The following is a 21471-nucleotide window of genomic DNA, read 5'->3' as shown; positions in this document are numbered from 1 at the left end:
AGCCCAGTAAATATTGGAATGGCACTACCTGGCCTTATAAAATAATCACTTACAAATTGTTCGGTTTAATTTACATCAGGAGTGAAACGGAGGGAGGGAATGCCCTGGAAACACTATCATTTTTCTTTTAATCATTTCTTTTATAAAAGAATCAGAGTGAAACCGTGCAGGAGAGAATGTTATTCTATTTCCCCTCCCTCTGTCCTCCCTTTCTTCTCCCTTCCATTGTTCCCAGCTCTGTCAAGTTTGTGACAAACTTAATTACCAGCAAACAGTGGAAAATCCAGATGCCACATCACTCATCTTTTTTTTTTGACTTCATAAAAGCTTTTTCTAGGCCTTAATTTAAGACAAGCAAGGATGGTGGCCAGATGGTGCCAGTGTCAAATAACTGGCAGCAGCTACTGCTGATTTCTCTCTCCCACTACGATCTTTTTAGAAGAGAACAATAGAAAGGGAATTGTACTTTTGGGATGCGGCTACCCTCAGAGGTAAGGCAGAGTTAATAAGGAAACAAAGGGCCAAATTATTGCATTAAAATAGGCAGCTACATGAGGGTAGAAATAATCATTGGGGATATGATATTATTAGGGATCCCCATAATCATCAGGAATGGAGCTCTGGCTCAGATAGAGTATTTGCTTTGCATCCACAAGGTCCCACGTTAAATATCCAAGGCATCTCCAGGAAGGGCTGCGAAATATTCCTGTCCAAGACTCTGCAGAGCTATTTGCCAATCAGTTGGACAAGACTGAGATAGATGGATGCATGGATTGACTCAGTATAATATGAAATTTACTACTACTACTACTACTACGAATATTTATATACTGCCCTTCAAGTTCACAATGCAGTTTACATAGAAAAAATAAATCAGACATAAATATGATGGTCCCCTGACCCCAAAGGGCTCACAATCTAAAAAGAAACATAAGGTGGATACCAGCAACCGCCACTGGAGGGATGTTGTGATGGGGCTGGATAGGGCCAGTTGCTCTCCCTTTGCTAAATATAAGAGAATCTCCACTTTAAAAGGTGTCTCTTTGCTCAGTTAGCAGGGTGCTAACTTAAAAGTGTTTTGAAATGAAACAATCCGTGCTAATGCCCAGAGACGCAGGTTTTGGGTGGTATATAAATATGTCAAACAAACAAATAAATAAAGGAAACAAAACATTTAGGAAATGTTTAATACAAAATGTTAAAAGTAATGCAAACATGTAAAAATAACACTATATAGACATAAAATGCCACTCCCCGCCACTCTCATGCGACTGCAGAGGGCAGGGTTGGGCTCTCAGCCCCCTGGAGGCTGGCACGGAGGCCACCATGTTGGAGTTTGTCATGTGAAGTGGGCCAGCCAATCAGATGCTAGGAGTGGCATTTTAAGACACTGGCTCCATAGAGCTCCTTCTCAGTTGCTTGGAGCAGCCCTCAGTTGAGCAGCCCTCCCTCCCACCCATTTCAGTGAGGGAAGCCCAGTCGCCATTCGGGGCCAAGTAGGAATTTTTTGGGTCACACCTGATTGGCCTTGGTGTGGCCTTTCTTTGCCTATTTCTCACTGAAACTGATTTAGGGTTGTCACCAAGTGGTTCCTCTAATTTTTCTTATCTCTGTGTGGAATGAGTTTTGTTCTGGGCAGCAGTATCAAGGCAGTGTGCGCGCATGTGCATTCAGAATGGGGCCTTCCCGATTCAAGCCGCGCGGGATCTAAAATGAACTGAGTGGACATCCAAAAACTTGTGAGCACGCCTTAGAGGGAACAGTGGTTGTCACCTTTTGATTGATCACTTGCCAATGAGTGTAAGTTAGTTTAAATGTATTAATTGGTGTTTGACTGGAGGACTGTTTCAGGTGAGTAGCCCTTGGGCTGAGATCCGCCCCAACTTGGGGGCAGGCTGGCACCCAACACTCAGAGTTTTGCAGCCTGGGTGGGTGGGGCTGCCTGACCTCCCCTCAGTGGGGTTTCACCCTGTGTCTGTTATGATGTTCGGATTCTGTCCGGGTGGAACTAACACCCAGTCTGTTGCCCTGGGTTGGGCGGTCCTCCTTATGAGACTGACCCTTAGTTGGGGTAACTGCACTCTGAATTCTCTTGCCTCGCTGCAAGATTTGTGTTATCTAAATTAATAAAAGCAGCCCTAGTTCATCCAACTATACGTGTCTTGTCTTTATTGGTGCCTGGGGGTACAATGCGGCATGGTAAGCAAAGGAACAATATAAAGATGCTAAAATTGAGAGACACATGTGGCACTATAGATTCCACTATACATGGAATCTATAGTGCTGCTAAACATGGAATCTCGTTACACTTCATCAGTCCTGAACAGAAGGCCTCCAAAACATATTCGGTATACAGATAAATACTGTAAGGGCTTTGGTGCTCTGTATGTACAGTCCATTAAAATAATTAATCATATGTGCTGTAAAGCCAAATTACATCAAATATTATGTAAAGCCTTATTTATAATGTACCAATAATTAACATAGTTATAGAAAGAGAACTCTTGAAAGTAAAGGTTCTATTTGATTTCACTCAGTATAAGGCAAGCTTTCTACATTCATTGTTCTGTGTGCTGAGTTGTAACAAACTTCTGATCAGACTTTTGCATGTTCATACAAACACTTGTAATAGTGAATGAAAGATAGCGTGAAACTATTTTGGTGATAGGTAAAGGTAAAGTGTGCCGTCGAGTCAGTGTCGACTCCTGGCAACCACAGAGCCCCGTGGTTGTCTTTGGTAGAATACAGGAGGGGTTTACCATTGCCTCCTCCCATGTAGTATGAGATAATGCCTTTCAGTATCTTCCTGTATCACTGCTGACCGATATAGGTGTTTCCCATAGTCTGGGAAACATACCAGTGGGGATTCGAACCCATAACCTCTGGCTTGGCATATCCCCACTGCACCATTAAGTGGCTATATTTGGTGATAGTAACAAACAATTCAGATGTCTTGGTTTGTCACAGTGAAATGTCTTATTCAGCTGTTATGTTATATATGTGTGGTGTGGTCTGCACAGATGTACATGTTTTTGTGTGAATGGCTTTATGCAGGACCGACAAGGGGAGGGGAAGCCGGTCCAAATTACCAGGGCCCGGCAGTTCAGAAAGGGGTCCGGGACCCAACTATGTTGCATATGTTTTTGTCTTGTCTCCTGCTGCCACCCCACACATACACTGCCTCAAGGCTGAACCACCAATCTTTAAAATAATTCTAGCCGCAATGTGCGCGGCTGGGGTGTGGGTGAGCTGAGCACACACACACACCCATGGCAGTGGGGGCAGGCAAAGCAGGGGTGGCCATTGAGCCTGACTGTTGGGCCCAGCGGCTGCTCCCACTCTGCCCACCGCTGCCACAGGGGGCATGCTCAGCTCACCCCTCACTCCCTGGCCGCCCACATGGCAGCTAGAATTGTTTTAAAGATCGGCGGTTCGGCCTTGTGGCAGTGGCAGCAGCAGCAGGGGGGGCAGGTTGTTGGAAATTCTCTGTGGTGAGAGAATCCCTTTTCAATATAGCAGAGTGCACAGAGGCACAAACACAGCGGATTTAGTTATGCATGCATGTGTGCTAAGAGTAAAGTAACTTGGAGCCAATTGCTAGTTTCAAATCAATATAAAAGGTATTTATTAAGGAACTCCATTCTAGATAGGAAAGTGAGGATTTAGGATCTCTAATCTATCTATCTAAATGGATGCAGATGGATTCACCATCTTCTCTGCACATATGGTGCAGGGCAAGAGACTTGCCATGTTGCAAGGTCAACAGCCAGGTAGGAAGAGAGAGAAGGAGGAAGGAAGTTGAATCCCCTAAGATTAGCAATCTACATTTCAAAGGGATAGCATCAGAGCAGCAGGAAGTGATGACCAAATGTCTTTGACCTTCTAGCCCTCTGACTTACTAGTCTGTCCTCCACTGTCTGAGGCAAAGAGACAGCGCAAAGTCCTTTCCTTCCAACACCCCCTCTCGTTGTCTCGTGACTCAGTTCACAATATTCATTTTCTCTCTCAGCTTTTCAAAGCAGGGTCTTGGTAGTGGCTTAGTGAGTAAGTCTGCGAGCATTTCATTTGTCGGGCAGTAGAGCAACTTGATTAGTCCATCTTTCTGCAGACTTCTCACTACATGGTACTTCACATCAATATGTCTGGTACTCCTCTTTACATCTTCTTGTTTGGAGAGTTGAATGCAGCTTTGGTTGTCTTCATACACTGGTATGGGCTGTGGTACATCTGTACCTAGGTCCTTCAGTAGTTGACACAGCCATTGTATCTCGTGACAGCCCTGTGCAGCTGATACATATTCCGCTTCAGTGGTTGATGATGCTACTATGTCTTGTTTTCTGCTTGACCAGCTTATCGCTCCATCTCCATAGAAAATTATGTGACCACTGGTGGATTTCCTGTCTGTTATATCTCCACCCCAGTCTGCATCTACGTATGCTTCTAGTTTTGGTTCACTATTAGCTGGCAGCTTGAGCTTAAAGTGTGCAGTACCCTTTAGGTACCTAACAAGTCTTTTCATTGCATTCCAGTCCTTGACTGTTGGTGATGCAGTCTTTCTACAAAGTAAACCAACTGCTGTACTAATATCTGGCCTAGTGAGTGTACTAATGTATAAAAGCTTACCCAATGCTTCACGATATCTATGGTTGTCAGATAGTGGCTCAGTTTGATCTTCTTGCTTTATGTAGTTCACTTCCATTGGAGTTGGTGTAGGATTTGCATTTTCCAGTCTGAGCAAGTTTATCAAGTCTTTAATTTTCTGTTCTTGGTTGATCAGGAAACTTCCATCTTTCTCTCTTTGTACTTGAATGCCCAAGTAGTGTGCAATGTTGCCAAGTTGCTTGACTTCCACTTCTTTGTTCAGATGATCCATTATTTCCTTGCTGTCATCTGGATTTTCATAGGCAAAAATCAAATCATCAACATACGCCAAAATGTAAGTCCATTTCCCATCTCTGCATCTCGTGTACAGGCAGGGATCAGCTTCACTTCTTTTGAAGTTTGCTTGAAGCAGCATATCATTCAGTTTTATATTCCATGCTCTGGCAGCTTGTTTTAAACCATAAATGCTCTTTTGCAGTTTGCATACATAGTCCTCTTTGCCTTCCTGTAAGAAACCTGGTGGTTGTTGCATGTAAATGTCCTCTTCTAGTTCACCATGCAAGAATGCAGTTTTCACGTCTAGGTGCTCAACATGCATTCCTTTGCTAGCAGCAATACTTAACAGAGTCCTTACTGTGGTATGTTTAACCACTGGTGCAAAGGTTTCATCATAATCTTCTCCATATTTTTGTGAATATCCTTTTGCTACTAATCTGGCTTTGTAGCGCTGAATCTCACCATCAGCATCATGTTTGAGTTTGAAAACCCATTTGCAGCCAATAACTTTTCTTCCTTGTGGTAACTTAGTAAGAGTCCAGGTTTTGTTTTTCTGTAGAGCCTCAAGCTCTTCAATTGCAGCCTGTTTCCACTTCTGGGCTTCTGGTTGTGGTAGCTGGGATATTTCCTCCCATGATGAAGGTTCTGGTTGTTCCGCTGTTCTTGCGAGGTAGGACAGCCTCGGAGCTGGAACACCTCTGTTTGAGCGCGTTGATCGACTCACCTCACCCTCTGTGGTCCCTTCTATCACCTCAGGTGCATCTGGTGGATCGCTGGGGGTCTCTGTGTCAAGTGTGGTTGGATCTGGATCTACTGTCTCCTCCTCCTCCTCAGTTCCTCTGAGATCAGGAAGCATAATCCAGTCATCAGGGTGCTTGGTCTGGTTGCTTGCTTCAGTGTAGGCCCCCTCTGAAGGTGTAGCTCTTTCATCCTCTTCAAAACACACTGCTCTGCTTATGGTTATCCTGTTGGTGTCAGGATCCAGAATTCTGTAGGCTTTGGATTGTGCTGCGTAGCCTACAAAAATCCCTTTTGTGGCCCTAGGCCCTAACTTAGTCCTTTTTTCCTTTGGGATGTATGAGTAAGCCGTGCTTCCAAAGACACGCAGATGCGTCATGGACGGCTTATGACCATGCCAAAGTTCATAAGGTGTTGTTTCAATAGGTTTTGTGTTCATTCTGTTGTGTATGTATGTAGCAGTCATGATGCCTTCTCCCCAGAATTTCTGTGGGAGGTGTGCGTCAGCAAGCATGCATCTTACCATGTCCAGTAGAGTTCTGTTCATTCTTTCTGCGATTCCATTTTGGGGCGGGCAGTAAGGCACCGTAGTTTGATGCACAATTCCATGTTCTCTTAAGAACTGCTGTGTAGCATTGGACATGTATTCTCCTCCATTGTCTGTGCGCAGGATCTTTGGCTTCCAGCCAAATTTGTTGCTTGCCATCGCCACATATTGTTTTAATTTCTCCAGCATCTCTGATTTTTCCTTCAGTAAATAAACACACGTGTATCGTGAGAAATCATCTGTTATAGTTAGAAAATATTTATGATTACCTATGGTCGCTGGTAGTGGTCCAGATATGTCACTGTGGATCAGATCCAAGGGTCCTTTCGTCTTCCTTTCACTCTGCTTTGGGAATGGCTTGTTTACTGCTTTGAACTCGAGACAAGAAACACAGTTAGTTACAGTGTCACATGGTACAAAATCAATGCCATTAGCTAATCCCTGTTCCTTCATGTTTTGAATTGATTCAAAACTTCTGTGTCCTAGTCTTCTGTGCCATAATTGTAAGCAGTTTCCATGCTGACACAACTTGGCTAGGTTCATTACATTAGGCTGGTATGCCTCAGGTCTGGACTGGGCTGGTCTTTCTCTGTCTGTAAATTGCTCTTCCACATGATAAAGACCTTGAAATTCCGAGCCCACAAGGCAAACTTTTCCATTCTGGGTAACAACACATTGTCCATTTTTAATATACAATTCACAGCCTTGTTGCTCTAGCTTGGATATTGAAATCAAGGAGCTTGAGAATTCAGGGATATACAAAACATCTCTCAGAAAAAATGGTTTAACAGATCCATCCAGCAATTTGCAATATAAAATTCCTTCGCCCTTTTTCTTTGCTTTAATTGTAGTATTATTGCCCAAATAAACGGTCTCTTCAGGAATATCAAACAGTTCAGTATAGAAACTTAGATTTTTAGAAATATGGACAGATGACCCAGAATCTAAAATCAGCTTTTCATTATTTTTCATTAAATTAACACTATAGTTCTTGTTGAAATGTCTGTCTGTATACTTGGAATCTCTATTTTCATTCTCCTTTGTTTGACTGATATTCCCAGACCTCCTGGTCTGATTCTTGGGACAATGCGCCACCCGGTGGCCAAATTCGTTACATAGGAAACACCTGAAGGCTTTGTTTCCAGCTGACCTCATTTCAGCACTGGCGGTCATGTGACCTCTCTCTCTGGGCTGAGTTTCTCTGGTGTAATCTGCTCTCTTTGTATGCAAATGTGAGGTGCCCATGCGGTTCCCTCTTGCAGCATTTCCTCCAGCATTCCCTCCCCATCTCGGGTTACGTCTGGAATGATCAATTGTTGCTTTAAGAGCAAAGTTGCTAGCCAGTTCACTTTCATAGCGTGAGTTTAAAAGGTTTCTTCGGTTAGCCTCCGAAGACAATGTTTCTACAGCCTTTTCAAAGTTTAGATTGGTGTGGGTTTCCAATTGCCCAATTATAGTGCTATAGGAAGCAGGCAAGCTCAAGAACAGAGTCTCCAGCTTTTGACTCTCTGTAAATTCCTCTCCTGCTTGTCTAAATTGAAAAAAGAAATCTTCCAAAGTCCCAATAAAAGTAGAGAAACAGTCCCCATCTTTATATTGGAGATCTTGCAATTTTCGGCGTAAATTAAACGTGTATGCCCATCCTTTCCTCATATGCATAGAATCTAGCTTGTTTAGCATCTCCTTTGAGGTTCCAAGATCACAAATAGCATAAAGGAAAGTTTTACTCACGGAAGCTGCAATCATCGCTTGTGATTTTCGGTCCTTAATTAGCCAGAGTTCCTTCTCCTTTTTCTCAGCATCCGAGGTTCCATCTGGCGGGGGGTCTTCCTCAGTAACTTGGTGGAGTCCCTCTGCTTTCAGTGCAATCCTCAGTCGAGTCTTCCATTCCAAGTAATTATCCGCTTCCAGGATGGTAAGCCTGAGTTTTCCCTCCAGGTATGCAGCCATGCTCACCGGCTCCAAAAGGCAGTTGCTGTAGATTAGCAATTCAAAGTGTCCACGCTAGATCTCAATGGATCTCCTGGAACAAACCTAACTATCTAGTTGCAGCACACGCAGCTCAAAATACTGCTCCCATAACTGGCTGGAGCCCATAACCTGTTGGAAATTCTCTGTGGTGAGAGAATCCCTTTTCAATATAGCAGAGTGCACAGAGGCACAAACACAGCGGATTTAGTTATGCATGCATGTGTGCTAAGAGTAAAGTAACTTGGAGCCAATTGCTAGTTTCAAATCAATATAAAAGGTATTTATTAAGGAACTCCATTCTAGATAGGAAAGTGAGGATTTAGGATCTCTAATCTATCTATCTAAATGGATGCAGATGGATTCACCATCTTCTCTGCACATATGGTGCAGGGCAAGAGACTTGCCATGTTGCAAGGTCAACAGCCAGGTAGGAAGAGAGAGAAGGAGGAAGGAAGTTGAATCCCCTAAGATTAGCAATCTACATTTCAAAGGGATAGCATCAGAGCAGCAGGAAGTGATGACCAAATGTCTTTGACCTTCTAGCCCTCTGACTTACTAGTCTGTCCTCCACTGTCTGAGGCAAAGAGACAGCGCAAAGTCCTTTCCTTCCAACACAGGTGACCTCGTGGCGGTGGCCTCACTGCAGGGGCCTGATTTTTTTTCTCTACCGAGGTCCATACCCGCTCTCGGTGGCTTTCTGTGAATTCATTTTAAAAGTGAACTTGGCTACAGGCCCTCTGAAATGCAGGATACAGAGAGGAAGTGTGTGGCTGTAGGTATGTTCAACCTCAGTTGTGAATAACTCTGTGTGCATACCGATCTGTACCTGTGTACACTGTCTACAGGGCTTCCTCTGTGATGGCCCCTAGGTTGTGGAATGCCCTCCCCTCTGAGGTTCGCCAAGCTCTGACATTGTGTACATTCAGGAGAATGGTGAAGACACACCGCTTTCCCCTGGCCTTTGACTAGAGATGTAGTGGTTCTTCCCCTCTCAGACACTGTATTTTTTATTTTATGATGTTGAATTTTAATTATATTTTATATTGGTTTTATTGTAACCCGCTCTGAGACCTTTGGGTATAGGGTGGGCTAGAAATGTATAAATAAATAAATAAATAAATAATACAGATTTTATGTGCATTGAAATAATGCATGAATAGGGCTAAGGCAGTTGGAGAGTGGGCTTATCCTGTACTGTAGTTGTTTCAGAGTTGGCCAGAGTCCTGTGTGAACCAAGGGTGTTCACCCCCTGCTATTCTGCAATGCAAAGGAGTTCCATGGCAGATGCTCAGAAGATGCTCCTTATCAGAGGAGTTGATCTGACAATGGTTCCCTGAAGGTAAGAAGAGTAAAAATCACCAGCTTGCATACTTTGCAAGAGCACATGAGTGGCTTGAGTCATGCCCATCCTTCTTGCACATAAGCACTACTGATGGAGCTATACTGCAGGACCTCATTCATGGAAGGGCCCCATGCATGCTGTGTGTTGCATGATGTGATGCCAATTGAAATAGTGGGTGTTGCATCATGAAGATGCATGCACAGAGCCCATATGATGCTGCTGCCCCCAAGCGCTGCCCCATCAGTAGTGCTTATATTATTTGTTTGTTTGTTTGTTTGTTTGTTTAATGTATATGCCGCCTAGTATAAAAATCTCTAGGGTGTGTACAGAATTAAAACATAAAACATAACACATTTAACATTTATAAAAAGATAAAATAGATAAAAACACATTACAATTTAAAAATCTGAATATGTGCACAGGGGCATAGGCATTGCTTAAACGGCCCATGTCGCCTTGTGCAGTATATAGGGGTGTGCACGGACAGTTCATTCTGAACCAGTTTGTCTCGAACTGGGGCTGGTTCGCAAGCTCGATCGCAGACCTAACTGAACTGGGCCCAGCTTGAGTGAACTGGTTTGGAATGGTAAGGGGAGACCAAGTGGGGAGAGAGGTAAAAAGCACCTAGTTGGCACAGCTGCCAGCACTTCCACTCAGTACCACTCACCCTCCCAGGCACCACAAGCATTCTCCGCCTCCTTTACCAGGCTGCTGGCTCAGCAGTGGCTTGGTTCTGGCCTCTGTGGATGCACAGAAGCCCAAACTGGGCTGCAGCCAGACTGGGCTGTTTTTCAGGAGGCCAGCAGGGCGTTTGGAGGCCCCGCCACCTGCATATACCTTTAGGGAATGCCCCTTTACTTGTAAAGGGGAATCCTCACCGGATTCCCCTTTACAAGTATATCCCTCGAACCAGCCTGCAAACCATGTCAGTGGTCAAACCAGTCCAGACTCGGTCTGGCCAGATCCAGTTTGAATCCAGTGAGCATTCAAACCAAACCAGCCAAACCAGTTCCATGCATACCCATAGCAGTATATAAGCCAGTATTTAGGGACAAGAACCACTGAACTCATTAAGATTTACCTCCAGGTAAATATGCATGTGGTCAAGTGGCAAACCATGACTAATTTGTTCCCCCCTGTATTTTGAGAGGGAGATGATAAGGGGAAAGGAAAAGACCTTTGGTTATGGAGCATGTTTAATGAGAAAAAAGATATTGACACCAAGCTGACTTATCACCTCTCTCTGTTTCCCTTAGAAATATAGGTCATGATGGATGTAACAATAGCGGTTTATTTCACTCACGTGTGCGGAAAATAGCAACACATATTTACCCATCAGTGCCAGCAAATAAAGAAGCCTTTGGTGATAATTGTGTGGAAACGCGGCTGCTTAGACTGAGGTCTTCAGTGTATTCTCGATGTCACTGCCTCTGGACGGCTTGCTAGATTTGGTGACAGATACAAGGGATGTAAAATGTGAGGTGTGTGACAGGCGCCTTTCTCTGGGCGAGGGGGGGACTGTGAGCAGCATCTCATTGGCATAGCTGTTTGGCCATATAACAGCTTAGCACGGGTGAGTAGTGATATGCTGTTAAATGCTGATAAGAGCTAAGTGGGTGCTTAAGCTTTTAGTAGACAGCTGATGTAAGGTGGGACAAAGTTGCATTCTCATACCAAATAAAGCTCTGTTGCTCAGCCATTTTAGGATTGCTCAGTGTGCCCAATGCTTTGAATTTTCCTTTGTTTGGGGCAGGGGCGTAGCTATAATTGAACCAAAGTGTTCAAAGAACACGGGCCCCAAGCTCCTGAGGGCCCTCTAGCTCCATCCCTCCCTATTTTCTTCATTGTCTCCCTCACTCTGGGGGGCCGCCCAAGAGAGGGATAAACACAGGCCCCCTCTCCCCTAGCTATGCCCCTGGTTTGGGGTTTCATTATTAGAGAAGATCATAGAGGCTCTGAACACCATATTTATTGGCTGAATTAACAGGTGTGATGATGATGGTGGTGGTGATAAATATTGTTATGTATATACAGTACTACTTTTCAACAAAGAAGTTTTCAAAGCAGTTTACATAGAAAAAGAATAACAAAGAGAAGATGGTTTTCTGTCCCCAGAAGGTCACAGTTTAAAAAGAAGCATAAAGTAGACACCATTAACAGGCACTGGAATGATGCTGTGCTGGGGCCGAATAGGGCCTGTTGAACTCCCACTGCTGACTATAACAGAACCACCACTGTAAACAGTGCCTCTTTGCCCAGTTAGCAGGGGAGTCAAATTGCTAACTGAGCAAAGAGGCACCTGCTGAGCAAAGAGGCACCTGCCGATCAAAGAGGCACCTTTTAAAAATGGGGATTCTCTTTATTTAGCAGGGGGAGAACAACCATTCCTATCCACCCCCAGCACAGCATCTCTCCAGTGGCTGTTGCTGGTGTCTTTCTTATGTTTGGTTTTGGTTTTTAAGATTGTAAGCCCTTTGGGGACAGGGAGCCATTTCATTCATTCATTCATTCATATGTAAACCACTTTCGGAACTTTTGTTGAAAAGCGGTCTATAAATATTTGTTGTATTTGTAGTCAAATGCAACACTACGTAGATAGAACGGAAAACTGAGCTGAAACTAATAAAATGAAATTCAGCAGAGATCTAAGTAAAGTTTTGAGCTTAAGCAAATAAAAATAAAATGCACAGAAATAGGATGAGGGATACCTGGCTTGGCAGAAGCACATGTGAAAGGGTTCCAGATTTGCAGTCAATCACAGACTGAACAGGAGTCAGCAGTCTGAGGCAGCTGTGGAAAAGATTAATGTCATTTTAGACTGTATTGGCAGAACCTAATGTCCAGGTCATGAGCTGTAATAGTTCCACTTTGTTCCATGCTAGTCAGACATCATCTGGGGCGCTGGTTCCAGTTCTGGGTGCCACACTTTCAGAAGGATGTAGACAAACTGAAGCAGGTTCAAAGGAGGACAGTGAAAATGGTTAAGAGTTTTCAACCCAATGCAAGTTGAAAAACAAGTCTTATGAAGAAAGGTTGAAGGACCTGGGTACATTTAGCGTGGGCAAAAAGCAGATGGGGTGGTCACAATACCTGAAGGGTTTCTCATAGAAGATGGCAAAGATTTATCTGCTGTTACATTGTGCAGATCTAGCTCTAATGGGGTTAAACTATAGGAGGACAGATTTTGATTGAACATTAGGAGAAACCTCCTAATAGTGGTTGACATACTGCACAACGTTTTGTGTAATGTGGGTGAAGCTGTATCTTCCTAATGCAAGTTGCAAAAACACACACTTGTCAAAATGCCAAAATTGTGCAAAGGACTTGCATGATCACACGGCCATTATTTCCAATGGTCTTGCAACTGCGCAAGTCTCTTTGTGCAATTTCAGTATTTTCACAAGTTGCATTAAGACGACACAGTAGCACCTGCATTGTGCTAAACATGCCTAGAGTGTTGTGTGGTGTGTCAGCCAGTAAGAGCAATTCAACCCATTACTTGGGGAGGAAGTAGAGTTGTCCCTTGCTGGAAGTCTTCAAGCAGAGGGTGGACAGACATATATTGGACATGCTCTGCCTCTGGATTTCCCACATCAAGAGGGTGATTCAAGGAGATATGACTTACAAAGTTCCTTCCTACTCTATGATTCTATGACATTTCGGAGAGGGAGGATGCAAAATTACAAACACTTAGCCAACACACCATAAAAGTAATTTATTTTTTACATTTTATATCCTGCTTGATGCCAAGAATCAATTGTCAGGATAAAGTAAAAAGAGAAATTAAAAAATAACAAGAAAGACAACTTCCACCAACTGGATTTCAATCACGAAATCACAGATCACAGATCAAACCCAGATCTTGGAAACAAACAATGACCTTGTTGAACATTATATTTTATGAAAGGTATTTTTATTATCAACTAAAGTTCTCAATGAAAATCAACATCCATTCACTGACAAAGTAAAATGTCAAATTTTCATTTCCAAAATATTTACAAAGATGGCAGAGTAGTATAGAAAGAATGAAGGAGAGTACAGGTGAAACTCAGAAAATTAGAATATCGTGCAAAAGTCCATTAATTTCAGTAATGCAAATTAAAAGGTGAAACTGATATATAAGACAGACGCATTATATGCAAAGCGAGATAAGTCAAGCCTTAATTTGTTATAATTGTGATGATCATGGCGTACAGCTCATGAAAACCCCAAATCCACAATCCCAGAAAATTAGAATATTACATGGAACCAAGAAGACAAGGATTGTAGAATAGAACAATATCGGACCTCTGAAAAGTATACAGTGTACTGTGCTTGATTGGCCAGCAAACTTGCCTGATCTGACCCCATAGAGAATCTATGGGGCATTGCCAAGAGAAGGATGAGAGACATGAGACCAAACAATGCAGAAGAGCTGAAGGCCGCTAATGAAGCATCCTGGTCTTCCATAACACCTCATCAGTGCCACAGGCTGATAGCATCCATGCCACGCCGCATTGAGGCAGTAATTGCTGCAAAAGGGGCCCAAACCAAGTACTGAATACATATGCATGCTTATACTTTTCAGAGGTCCGATATTGTTCTATTCTGCAATCCTTGTCTTCTTGGTTCCATGTAATATTCTAATTTTCTGGGATTGTGGATTTGGGGTTTTCATGAGCTGTACGCCATGATCATCACAATTATAACAAATTAAGGCTTGACTTATCTCGCTTTGCATGTAATGCGTTTGTCTCATATATCAGTTTCACCTTTTAATTTGCATTACTGAAATTAATGGACTTTTGCACGATATTCTAATTTTCCGAGTTTCACCTGTATATTTATTCATTTGGTGTATTTGGTTGCAACTCTTGCTTGAAAACTGTAATTGTTGCATTGAGCTACTATCTGCACTTAAAGAATTATCGGGGTCTGTGGTTTGCTTAACAGAGATTTGACCTGATTGAGTTTCCAACATTTTATTCATGGCTATGGGACTGAAAATTCTGGAGTGCGAGTCATTTGCACTGTGCAGAGTGGGGTGGTCTGGGGCTGTGGGAGGCACATCTTTCACCTCCTGTAATGTTCTGGTGTGCTGCCTACATGCACACTCAAGTGGGGGTGGGAGAGAGAAACAGCTCTCTTGCCAGGACCCTCTGCATGTGGGTAAAGCATGCTGTTTACATCTGGGCACTTAGGGTGGGCATCAAGGTTGCTGGACAAAATATTAATTGTGAAATAAATATTCAATTATGATAAATGGCTGACCAGCTTCATCAGTAAATGGTGGATGTAGAAATCTTGATAAAGCTCTTTGTTAATAAGACTTAATTCCTTCTAATGGAAAAAAATAAGTATCATATATCAGAATCAATTATAAAGAAACATATTGTTTAAAATGAATGGTAAAGCACTTAAAATTTTCATGTGTGTTCCAAAGGACATGAAAATGAGAAGTGGCTCCCTAAACATCATGTAAGCAGTGAAGGTGCAGATTGTGCTGACTTACAAGTTAGGTTCCATGCACACACTTTTGCTATGGATTTTCAGTTTGACAATAGGCTTGCGGGGGGGGATGTGTCAAGGCAAAAATTCAACAGGTGCAGCTTTCCCAAATATTTGTTAGTTATATACATAATAAAGTTCTGCCTGACACATCTGTACAAGTCAGTTTTTCTCCAGTATGATACCAATGGCTGAACAGAAATTCAACAGGTACAGCTTTCCCAACACTTGCTGCTGATACACTTGTTGAATTTCTGGCTGACCTAACAAACACACAGTGATTTACTCCATGTTCAAAGGCATATTTGCACATCAGTAAAACACCACAAAAAAGAGACTTACTTTTTTGCAATATTTTATCCATTCACACATGCACATAAGAAACATAGAGGGGGAGAATGCAAATTAATGGAAGTCTACAGCAAACTGTAACAGAGGCAATTCTTCCATCTCTGCAAATTAGAGTCTGCCAGTTCTTGATGAGTGGATGCTGAAATTTGGTATATAGCCAAACTGATCAAATTAACGAATGTAATTAGACTTCAAGAAGGAAGGCAGAAGCATAATAATTTTCTGGTAAAGGGGTATTATTTATTTCTAGACCACTAAAATATTTATGCTAGACAACATAATAGGGCAGAAAAATTTATTATAGCTGTGCAAGTCTGACATTTTCCAGTACTTTGGGCTTTATTATGTAGTAATGAAATGTGTGTGTGTGTGTGTGTGTGTGTGTGTGTGTGTGCGCGCGCGCACACGCACATGAGTGTGTGTATGCATAGGGATAGTGTGTATATAGCAAAGACTTTGTGGTGGGGAGTGAAATGCATCTCTGTTTATCCTGCTCACAGAGGCCGGCGGCACACTCCAAGGAGATCCTTGATGGAGAGTCAGTTGCCAACTATCAGGAGCCTTAGCAACAATGCAAAGAGTACTTAGAGTAGTTCCCGAGTGCAGTGCTTAATTCCCCCCTCATAGGAGTTAACGGCAGTCATTCACTTAAATGGGAGAAAATAAAGGCATGTATTTGGGGACATATTTGAGGCAAGGACTAAGCCTCAATAAATTGTGGCTGGGGATGATGAGCATTGTAGCTCAGCAACATCTGGAGGACTGCAGATTGGGGACCCCTGCCCTAGGGGGTGGGCCATAGTTCAGTGGTAGAGTACCTGTTTTGCTTGCAGAAGGTCCCAGGTGCAATTTGTGGCATCTCTATGTAGGTGTGAGAAGGACTCCTGTCTGAAACCTTGGAGAGCTGCTTCCAGTCGGTGTAGATATTACTGAGCTAGATAGACCAATGGTCTAATTCAGTATAAAGGAAGGAAACAGCCATGATAGGGAGCTAAGTTGTTTAGAAGTTGAATATTGTGCCTAGTAAGCCACTTCCCCTGAAGAAGGGTTTTCACTCGAAATGTATCAGGATCTACTCTTCAATAAACTGTCATTGTTGGAGCTAGGACCTTGGCAGCACCAGCTCTCAGCTGCAATGTCTCACAGTGACCACTGGGGTGGGGTTAGAATCATGGATAAAGGTACTGGACTCCTCCCCTCTTTGTTCTCCCAATGTTTGTCTCCATTTTCTCTCTCCAGAGATGTCTGTTGGTTTTGGTCTCCCTCTTTAGCCATGAGCTACAGCTGAAATAAGCTGCAGGCTCTTTTCACATTTGTTTGTAACCTTTTCTTTAAATATATCCTTGTAGTTCTTCAATACTAAAGAACTGTCTCCAGACCTCTTGCTTGGCTGCTTTCTCACCCAACTGGTTTTGTTCTGCTGTTTGGGGACTGAACTGCCATTCTTCCTCTATAGCAATAGCAATAGCAATAGCACTTACATTTATATACCGCTCTATAGCCGAAGCTCTCTAAGCGGTTTACAATGATTTAGCATATTGCCCCCAACATTCTGGGTACTCATTTTACCGACCTCGGAAGGATGGAAGGCTGAGTCAACCTTGAGCCCCTGGTCAGGATCGAACTTGTAACCTTCGGGTTACAGGGCAGCAGTTTTACCACTGCGCCACCAGGGGCTCTATGCATGTTTCCTTCCTTCTTACCTTTAGGCGTGGTGCTTTTCCCTCCTGTGTGCTTCAGATGCAGTATAAGGCAAATTGCTGTGTAACTTCTTGAGCCTTCCTTCCACAATCTTGTTGATCGTATCTATTTTTTTCTGTCCCAGACAACTTTATGGGAAAAGCAACAGAGGCTTGTGATTTCTGGGGAGCCACTGAAAAATCAAGCTGTCACAATGCTATCTGCATATCTTGCAACGGGGTGCACTTATTGGTATGTTGTTAATGTATGACAACTCCAGATTATCCTGTAACCTCTGGTGGTGGGGCACAGTGGGAGGAGGGGACTATAAAAACACTGGTGCCCACACATAGCTTTTGGAATCCCGACCAAAATATTTAATAACCAGCATGAGGGATCACAGCTGGAAAGTAAAACTGGCAACACATCTCTTCCCCATCGCAGTACACAGAAACATGTTCCGCTTGTGCACAAGTTTCTTTGATCACATTCATTGATGCATTCTGGATTTACGAACTGCTCTGTCCACAGGCATCTATTCAAAGCAGGTAATAAGATTACTGCATAAAAGGTATGTAAAAAGATTGTACTAGGAGCCCTCAATAACATGGTCTCAGGGCACATGATGATGATGATGATGATGATGATGATGAAGAATTAAGACATGAGAATTCTCTCCCCCAACCACACAGCTTTCTACCTGATGGAAAATGTTCTGGGAGCTCTTTGAAGGAGGAATGAGCAACGTGTAATAAAAAATATATAACTATTGGCGGAAGCATGTGTATAGTGATGCTGTGTGTGCTACAGGCTATGGCAGAAAGGCAATGTTCATCAGTCTCCCCCCTCTATAACCAACTCTGACTTTTGAAAATATGTCCGTAAGAGTCATGCAGCTCTCAGGGATATAGTTTCAGGACCCACAGTAGACTTCAGAAAGAAGGGAGATCAGCCCTCCGCAAAAAGCCCCTCCCTCATAGCATGTGCTGCACATTTTATGCACAAGCACTTCATTCATCTAGATGTCAATCACTGAGTATATGATAATTAATTTAATTTAAAATAAACATACTACACAAACAAATGCTTATTCCTCACTCCCAGTTAATTCACCATAGGGTGAGGCTTGGGATCTCTGCTTCATAAAGAAGAATGTCCCAGAACTAGAGAGCAACCACCCTATCTCTGTGTTTCCTTGCTGTTTGCTCTATTTATAAAGCAAAGTATTTATTTCTTGTTTGTTTTCTAGATACACAAGAATATGTCAGTTGCCATTGAAATGAAGGATGATCATGCTGATTTGCTCTTGCACAGCCCCCAATTGTTTCAATGGGGCTCGCATAGAAAAATATTCTGATGGATGCACTGCAGAAGGATGTGTCTTGCTTTTACCAAATGGTGCATACAGTATTTAAGCAGATGGAGAGATCATTCCCCTGAGTTAAAAAACGTGGAGGAGCTTCTTATGATTGCAAAAACTTTACATCTGGCAAACCGTTTCAGTGCAGAAAGAACGTGCCATGTTTACATCCAATGTGATCTGAAAGAATGGCTAAAGCATACTTCAAGATCTAAGGGGTGGTACCATCCTCACATTTTAGCCAGGGCTATATCAGTGGCTCCCCTTCACTTGGAAGAGATAGCAATAGCAATAGCACTTACATTTATATACTGCTCTATAGCCGGAGCTCTCTAAGCGGTTTACAATGATTTAGCAATGATTTAGATGTCGAAATTCTCTCACACTATAGCCCTATAGCCCTATGTTAAAAAGTGGTGATGCTATATTGTGTCCCTGAGAATGTGCTTGGAAGCCCTGCCCTATTGTGATGGGTGCTAAAACCCTGTCCCTGGCTTTAGGGGTGTAGGGGTATTCCCAGTGCCCCGAGGATAGGCTGACACCAGTGGCCTCCCCCTGCTGCCTGTGCATGTGCCAGCCACACTGCTTGTGTCAGCATTAGATGTGCATCAACAGTCACAGGGGGCATGGTCATCAACCAGAAGGGGGCATGGATGGCCCCTATCCCACTCCCAGCTGGTGCTTCATTTGCCAGCTGGGTGCTTTCTTTCTCTCCTTTGCTTTGAGTGAGGGGGAGAAAGAAAGCACTCAGCTGGGAGTTATTCACACATGACTTCATGCTGAAGGGTAAATGTTGAGCGAAGCCACTTGGAATCACACTCGCGGCATTGAGGGAAGCAGCCCCTCCCTTCTGCTCTCGGGGTGTTTTTCTTTTGGTGCAGGTTCACATGGCATACCTCCGTGTTTTCCTTCTAGCCAATGGCGGGGGGGGATTTCTAAAGCCTATATCTGCATTCCTAAAGAGGGTTTCCCTCTTATCATGTTAATAATTCTACATCAGTGCCTCTCTTTATTTGATCTGGCGTTTTTAGAAAAAGCCATTTAAAACCAGCATTTAAAAAACCCGGAAATACATCCAGATAAGCTAGAATTCACAAGACAAAGCCCGATTTGTGTGTGGAGTGCTTCCAAGGATCTCGAATGGACTTCAGGGTAAGTTTGGCTGGTGTGTGAATGCACATACTCTCTTCCAGAGGAGATTCGGGGTAACAGCCATGTCTGTAAAGCCCACTGGAACCTTTAGACAGGGCTTTTACCTCGAATCTCCGCCGGAAGGAAGTGTGTGTGTTTGCACATCAGCCAGATTTACCCCGAAATCCATGTGATATCTTTGGGAGCACTTCACACAGAATTCAGCCTTTCCCATCGGTGTTTCACCACATCCCAATTTATGTCCAAGTTTTTAGAATCCTGTATTTTAGCTGAATTTCTGGATAAACCGGTCAGGCTGCAGCGAGGCGCTGACGTAAAGTCTTCACATTAACATGATAAGAGCAAATCAAATGCAAATAGGAAGCTGCCTTGCCTTTGACCTGGAGGCAAAGAGTGGAAAAATCAGTTTTCAGGTAGCATAGCTACCTTTTTGCTTTTTGAAAGCTTTTTTTTTGGGGGGGGGGAGATCTGGGGAGGAGGGAGAGTTTGAAGAGGCTTTCCTTCTTTCTACTTTCCATTAGTGGTGGTGGGTTGAATAGAAAGCTGAGGCTGATGGCTAACAGGCAGTCTGATTCACAAACCAATTAAGCAGGTGTGTGTGTGTATATATATATATATATAGAGAGAGGCTCTACACATGATCCATGTGTAGAGCCTTGGAGGGTTCTGTGGGGAGAGCGGACTTAACCCGCTCTCCCCACAGACAAACAGCTGTGCAGCCCTGGGCGGCCGTATCGGCCACCCACAGGACTACCAGCTCTGTTATGGAGTGAGTGGGGGCTGTGGGGATTGGGGGCCACTTGGCCCCCAGAAGTCCCAGGATGCCCCACGTGAGTGCTTGGGGCATTCTGGGGGGACCCCTGATACTGGGAGGCTGCTTGTAGCCTCTCAGTCGGGGTCTACTCATGTGTCGCCATGTGCTTCGGGCAGCACACCAGCAGGGGAAACAAGGTTAACGGAGTACTCGCTCCATTAACTTCTTTTAAGAGGAGGGTTTTCTTAAGGTGGGCTAGCTGCCTTTGGGGCACGGGGCTCACCCACGAGCCCGGTAGTTCCCACAATCACGGGAAAGAGGGCTAAGCTCCCTTAGCTCACTTTCCAGTGATCATGGGAATAGCCTCAGAGAGTGTTTTAATTACTAAGCCCTAGGGGGGGAAGGAGACACGGCGTCCTGCCTTCTCTAGGAAGCCATTGGCCATAATCAAAATTCAGAAGCAAGCTGTGTGAACAAAAGAATCTCAGAGAAGAGACAGAGGCAGCTGCTTCCCGAATGCTGCGAGTCTGATTGGAAGGGGCTTCGCTCATCAGATACACCGAGAGCTGAAAGCCCAGTCTGGAAAGGCTCCTGGCAAATGAAGTGCACGCAGGGAAGGAGCAGGAGAAAGCCCATGCCTTGCACTCTGAGTTGGTGAGCACTTGGGGGAGATGGTGTCATGATGCCCCCCCCCCCAACTCCAGCAGCCCAGGAACATTTGTCCCTCCTTGTCTAAACACCACTGCCTGGCTCTCTGTGCAGTACTCATGCAGAGCGTTTCTGCTGATGTAGAATCGATGAGGCATCACAGATCTCGAATCATAGGCAGAATCACTCCATGAGTACAGCATTTGGAAGAATCTGTACATGAGTATAGCATTTGTCTTTTCAGGAAAAGCAGGGGAGAGAGGTGCAGTTTCAGAGTACATCAGCACAGGGGTCGGGCTTCCAAATGTGCTCTTAAGGATGCTGTACATGAACACAGCACCCCCACTTTCTATCACACTCGAAGAGGACTTGTCTCTCACACAGATGCTCTGTTAGTGACAATGGCATCATTCTTGTGTAATAGTCCCTTTGCTAATGTTGGGATCCAGGGGAGGGGGAAGAAGGAGGGTGATGGGGAAATATCTTTAAAAACAGCAAAAAAACAGATATTTAAAAATATCTTTTAAAAACATATTAAAAAATATCTTTAAAAACTATATGAG

Source organism: Hemicordylus capensis, chromosome 4 (genome assembly GCF_027244095.1).
Source record: "Hemicordylus capensis ecotype Gifberg chromosome 4, rHemCap1.1.pri, whole genome shotgun sequence".
In the NCBI taxonomy this organism is placed as follows: Eukaryota; Metazoa; Chordata; class Lepidosauria; order Squamata; family Cordylidae; genus Hemicordylus; species Hemicordylus capensis.
The sequence above is the reverse complement of the archived record's forward strand: the minus strand, read 5'-3'. Positions refer to the sequence as shown.